Genomic DNA, 6,551 nt, shown 5'->3' with positions numbered 1-6,551 from the left:
GCGAGCGGGATTAGAGCCCGCGGCAGCAAGAACAGGTGAATTTCTCTGGCCGCTGCATTAGACAACTACGCTATCGCCGCAGCCGATCATCCCGCATGTTTATCAAGAGAGAGGGTTTATTGAGGGGAAAGGCAGAGAGGATAGCCTGAAAAATAAATATCTGGCCTGCTACTCTGCTCTGGGGGACGATGATGATGGGAGGAGGCAGATGAAAAACTACTTTAAAAAAAATCAATGTTCATCAATGCTGTTATTGTCCTCAAGGGGTAAATGGCGCGTACCCACGGTGGGGGATGGGCCAAGGCGCAGGTGGCGGTGACATATGCTGGAAAACTTGTTTTAAAATAAAGAGAAAAAAATTATATACGGATGAAGATTGGAGATCAAAATTTAGAACAAATTGGTTGCTGTGAGATGGGTAACTGAAAATGGGAAGAGGGCTGCATGTGCACAGTTTTGTATGGTTTGATTACAGATTAATTTTGTACGTGAGCATACAGAAGATGGAATTCAGAAAGACTTCAGGATGGGAGCGGTTCCGTGTCTAAAAATAAGCTTTAAATGGCGGAGTGCACGTTCCTCTTGCTGCGCCCAAGGGTCGAAGCAACCCCAGCAGACAAACTTAGCCTGAGCTGCTGAAACGGATGTCCTAGAGAGCGCCTCCATAGAGAGGAGGAGCGGTGGCAGGACAAGAATTGATCTATCGTTTTGGGTTCAGCGCTGAACGGGCACAAAGGGGGGACCACCAGACCAGACCTATGGAGGTGAAAGTTTAATGGCGGAATACGGAAACGTAGACAAAAGAGAAACACCAGGCTTGCGGTATCGCCAATCTTTACTGCACCAGGGGAATAGAAGATACTGGTAGTCGGGAAAGGAAGTATGCGCTGAGGCTGCAAATTCTTTCAATAGCAGATACCGGCGAAATATGGCGCTGTAATATATGCGCAGGGCGTGAGGAGAGCAATATATCAGCCTTGAAGAAATGCCTTCGCCAAAGTATCTGCAAACTCATTTAAATGGATTCCTATGTGCCCATGCACCCAAAATGACCAACAAACACACGCGCGATGGTACCAAACGTTTGACTAAGCGGAGTTGCTGTGACTCCGTAGATGCGGTTAGGGAGGAACACAGGGAAAATAAATCCGGCATAATTATGAAAGAAGAATAAGGGCTGTTAACTTGTTCAAAGCCAGGAGCCCTGCTAAAAATTCGGCCAAATAAATCGGGGTGTAGTCGGAAAGGTGGAGTGAGAATGACCAATCGGGTGACAGAGAGAAAATACCGACACAGGCTTTTTCTTCACACTGTGAGACGTCCATCGCAATGACAACATGAGAGGGAAAGGAGATCGGGTCATATTTTAATAAACTGTTGAGCACACGGAATCGCAGAAGTGTTGCATTGTTTGGAAATAAGTCGTCAAAGACAATATGAATAGGCGTAGAGTTGACGCACACCGGAAGGATGTACGAAATGCAGACGTTTAAGGGGTAATGGAGAGATTGCACAAAACAAATCTGTCTTGTATACAGACGAGATTAACATTAATTGAAAAATGTCCCAGGTTAGTGAAGAAAGAAAGAAAGAAAGATGAATCGCACAAATTTATAAATGATTGGACAGTTACAAGCCGAAATCTGGAGGTCACAGAGCAACAAATTTTGGAATGCGCAGACAGAGGCCCAACGCCTCCTGCTCCAAGAAAAGAAGGAGGCGAAGTTTATATGCAGGTGCTCCAAAGAAAAGACGCAGCCGTACTCAAGCACTGGACGGACATACTACATTCTCTAAATCATTTCAAGCGGCTGCCTTCTCATGCAGGAACGGATGTTGCTGAGCCCGCGCAGCATGCCGACCGCTCGGACTCCTTTGGCGGTGATGTGCTGTATATGCGCCCGGCAGGAAAGTGAACCATCATAAATAACAAGAAGTATTTGATGGTCTGCATTTGAGGAATTACATGGTGTCGTTATACAATACCACTCAACTGGATATCAACTGGATAACAGAGCAGGAAAACGAATAAATCGCATTTATTTATATTGAGAGAGAGGTTAATTTCGTCTAACCATTGGTCCAGGACATTTAGGGTGGCATGTTTAACTGCCTGTCTCTCGCGCTGTGCTTTGAATGCCTTCTTCACCGACTTCCATCTGGGTGCAATGGATCCAGAACACACCGCTATCACGTTGCACTCTTAAGGCGACTTAAGCGACCCCATGATTTTTCTCGCTGTTTATCCCTGTATCGTCCAGAACATTTTCAGCCCAGTTTGGAAGAGCTGAAGAGTGCGACCAGCCGCTGTTCATGCCTTGCAGTGAAGCGTCTGAAAGAGCTTTAGACACTCAGAGTTTTCGACTTCATGGACCTCTGTCCACTAGTGCCATCTCGTGCCGTTTAGCGGCGTCCCTTGCGTAACACTGGGAACATCTCTGTGGTGATAAGTTAACCATCTTTTCAATGAGTTTTACTTCAGGAACCGATTGTTTAAAATCACTGTCGTAGCCTTTTCTGAGAGGCGTATCGAAGGAATTCATTTGTTCGTACAAGTCCAAGAGCCGCTCTAACACTTGTCCTGTCTCGCTCTGAAACTCGGGGAACACTGTCAATGAAAGAATGCACTTCACTGCTACATTTTCACGTCTCTCTATCGGCAGATTTTTGTCTCCCTGTCCGTTCGTACCACGAGAAAATTCTAGCAAATAAAACACACGCTTAAAGGTATAGGTTTGAGTGGGATTCGAACCCACGCGTTTTAGGTTCATGGCTAGTAGAAATCCGGCGCGCTAAGGCCGTTTGTGCTGACGCGAGTCGACGGCACTGCTGCAACACCTGAAGTGTACGGGACTGCCAACTGGCTCCAACTGGGCCACGAAGAGAGTGGATAGAAATAGAATACAAATAAAACAAAGAATGGGCGCGCGTAGCAGTACCCAAGTGCACTGAAGCGATAATTCCGGTTGCTGCAACAAAATACACTGTTGCGTCCGGGATTATCCCTTCGTTGCCACGGTAGTTGTGACGTCGGAGTCATAAGGGTAGTGCGGCCGAGATTTCTACTAGTCAACGCTGTTTCCACTAAGGTGCAGGCCAGCCGAAGAAATATGACGCAAAGGTAAACGGAAAAATCGGAGGAGATGCTTAAGCTTCGCCATTGGGGTATGACGAATGGCGTAATTGGTTGATTCCCATATACGCACAAGGTCATTCTCTACATTCATAAATTTCTGGGAGTCCTCATACCACTCCTAGCACAGTGGTGCAGCGGTTAAGCGCCGCTGCCTTGCGATGACAGGCGCTCACAGCAGTGGGCCTCGTGTGGCCCAGGTTGCTCTTACCGAGCGATCAATCATTAATTGCCACTTACCACGGTGGGCAGTTTGCTCACCACCTGGTGGGCAGGTTTTGATAACGCAGCAAGGTCACGTCGGGTTCGAACTCTGATCCGGAGTTCCCGGGTTCGAACCCGACCGCGGCGGCTGCGTTTTTATGGAGGAAAAACGCTAAGGCGCCCGTGTGCTGTGCGATGTCAGTGCACGTTAAAGATCCCCAGGTGGTCGAAATTATTTCGGAGCCCTCCACTACGGCACCTCTCTCTTCCTTTCTTCTTTCACTCCCTCCTTTATCCCTTCCTTTACGGCGCGGTTCAGGTGTCCAACGATATATGAGACAGATACTGCGCCATTTCCTTTCCCCAAAAAACCAATTATTATTATTATTAAGGTCACGTGACCTATCTGGCCCAACTACCTCCTAGGTTGCTCTCAGGGCGTCACCTGCCAGAGTCATGCTCGTGATTTTTCGCTCACAACGCCGACGCCGACACCGAATTTTCTGGACAACGGAGCATTTGACGCTATCGCGTTAAAAGCATTGACGATCAATGAGATTCATGCGGCACAGTATGCGTTAGCATCAGTGTTTCCCCGCAGGATAGAGCTGCCGCCGACGGCCTCAGACCACGCGAAAGGGTGGCGTGATCGAGTCATTCAATCTCCGCGAGATACGCCGCAACTCCGCTCCACTGACCAATCTAGCTCCACCCTGCCGATCCAAACCAGCAATCAGTGTGATACGCCGTGCACCCTCATCGCCATCGGCCACCTGCCGGCTCCCACTGTCACTTCGTCTTCCCACTCCTGTTTACCCTGACCCACCTCTCTATCGAAAGTGGAATGGGGATTTTTCTCTCCACTTTGTCGAATGCCGCCCCCTAACAACGCAATGATCCAGAACCTCAGCAACGCTCAAATTCGAGACCTGACAGAATACATCAATGATTCGCTCTGGGAGAACAACGTCATCGCGGATGAATGGAAACATTCGGATGTGATCGTAATCCCCAAACCCGGGAAACAGCCTACAATAGAAGCCCTCCGACCTATATCGCTTACATCGTGCCTCGGCAAGTTGTACGAACGAGTAGTGCAAGCAAGACTCCAAAACTACTTTATTTATTGGATACCTGCATCGCCCGTAGGGCATTACAGCAGGGGGCTACAAACGTTAGCTGTCACTTTACATATTATTTCAACGCATGGTAAAAAGCATCGTTCATCGAAATATACACAGTGCTTGATGGCAAACTGTTCCATTCTCGCACAGTTCTAAAAAAAAAAGAGTAACGCAAGACTTCACCCCTACAAGAAAATTCCCTGACCTTCAAACAACCTTTTCCACCCATCGATGCGGGGATTCCGGGCGGGTCTCTCTACGCAAGACGCCGCCCTCCTTCCGCGTAGCGTGGTCCTTGTCGGCATCCCGAGAGAATGCGAGCACATCATCATGGCTCTCGATCTCAAGGGAGCTTTCGACAACGCCTCTCATGACGCCATCCTGAACGAACTGAATAACCTCCACTGTAAAAATTGAACTAAAGAGCTTGTTGAGTTTTAATGAATGTAACCACCCTTCTGCCTTTGATGTGTGACCCGGGGTGAGGCCTCGTCAGGAAGAATGCCAGCAGCTTCTTCCTTTTGTCTCATCTCGTGGGCATGTACTGTGCATACAAGTTCATGTCTGAATAAAATGATTGATTGATTGATTGATTGATTGTGGCGAACGGGTACTTCAATACGTCAAGAATTTTCTCTCGAACCCGCAAGAGCACTATTGGCATAGGCGAAACACGCTCCGACATCAAGAACATTCCCAACAAGGGCACGTCGCAAGGATCCATCATCTCCCCGCTCCTATTTAACATCACCATGATTGGAGTGGCAAATGCTCCGCAAGAAGTCCCCGACATCGGATTCACTCTGTACGCGGACGATAGCACCATCTGGACCATCAAGGGCTCTTTGGCGGCCAAGGAACAAGCGCTACAAGTGGCGGCGACATGCGTCGAAAGAGAAGCGATATGTCGCGGCCTGCCGCTGAGAAATCAGAAATAATCAGAGTGAAGGGGTTTGCTTACAAATCCGAAGACACCCTGATCAACATCCTACTTCATGGCACCCAGGTCAAGGAAACCCCTCTAGTCCGCATGCCTGGTCTCTGGATACAAAGCGACCGCAAAGCCACACACACCTTCAAGCTTCTGTCCCACGCCACCCAGCAAATCGCCGAATGATACGCCGGGTGGCCAGGAACAGAAAGGGCATGCGAGAAGAAGACACAATAAGACTGGTGCAGGCGCTTGTCCTCAGCCGCATCTCTTACGGTCTTCCGTATCACACTCTTCTCAGACAAGACTTCAAGAAAGCGGACGCGTTGATCCGCACGGCATACAAACACGCCCCCGGACTACCTCCGTACACGGCCAACGCCAAACTCGAAGCACTGGGAGTTCACAACACCTTCGACGAAACCAGAGACTCTTCTCCTCGCACAGTGAAAGCGACTCCTTCGCACGGAAGCCGGCAGGCAGATACTGAGCAGAATCGGCTTCCCGGCCGATCTCCAACTCATCGAGTCGACGGAAAATCTTTCACCTAAATACCGCAATAGGGTCCATGTCAATCCACTGCCCAAGAGCATGTCACGCTCGCACGAGGGCCGACGCAACGCTCGGATCGACTACCTAGAGCGCACAGTGGCCCGCAGCTCCAAGACTATACGTAGACGCCGCCCTACACAGAGACGCAACGCGTGCCACGGCAGTGGTGGTAGACTCGACATTCCAAGAAGTGGCCAGCGTTTCCCCGAGGCACTGCACGGTCACCGAAGCTGAAACGGCCCGCGATAGTGCTCGCCGTCCAGTACGGAGATACCCACGGCAAAGAAGTACAGATTATGTCGGACTCCCAGGCGGCATGTCGACTTCTTCTCGCAGGAAGAATCCCCGGAAAGTTAGCTAGATTTGTAACAACCTCTCGTACACAATTCCGAACCCCAACACGAAATTACGTGGGCTCCGGGGCACTCGGGGCTCGAGTGTCGCGGACCTGCCAGCTCGAGGGCACACCAACTGAGCGACAGACATCCCCGACCCGGACACCACCCCCGAAATCCCCACTGCCTACAGCGCACGCCTCCAACGCTTCGCCAGCAATACCCCTCACCACATAAAAGGCTAAATGCTATGGAGGCGCGCGGATGGAGAC

The sequence above is a fragment of the Amblyomma americanum genome, chromosome 3 (assembly GCF_052857255.1).
Source record: "Amblyomma americanum isolate KBUSLIRL-KWMA chromosome 3, ASM5285725v1, whole genome shotgun sequence".
Taxonomy (NCBI): domain Eukaryota; kingdom Metazoa; phylum Arthropoda; class Arachnida; order Ixodida; family Ixodidae; genus Amblyomma; species Amblyomma americanum.
The sequence above is the reverse complement of the archived record's forward strand: the minus strand, read 5'-3'. Positions refer to the sequence as shown.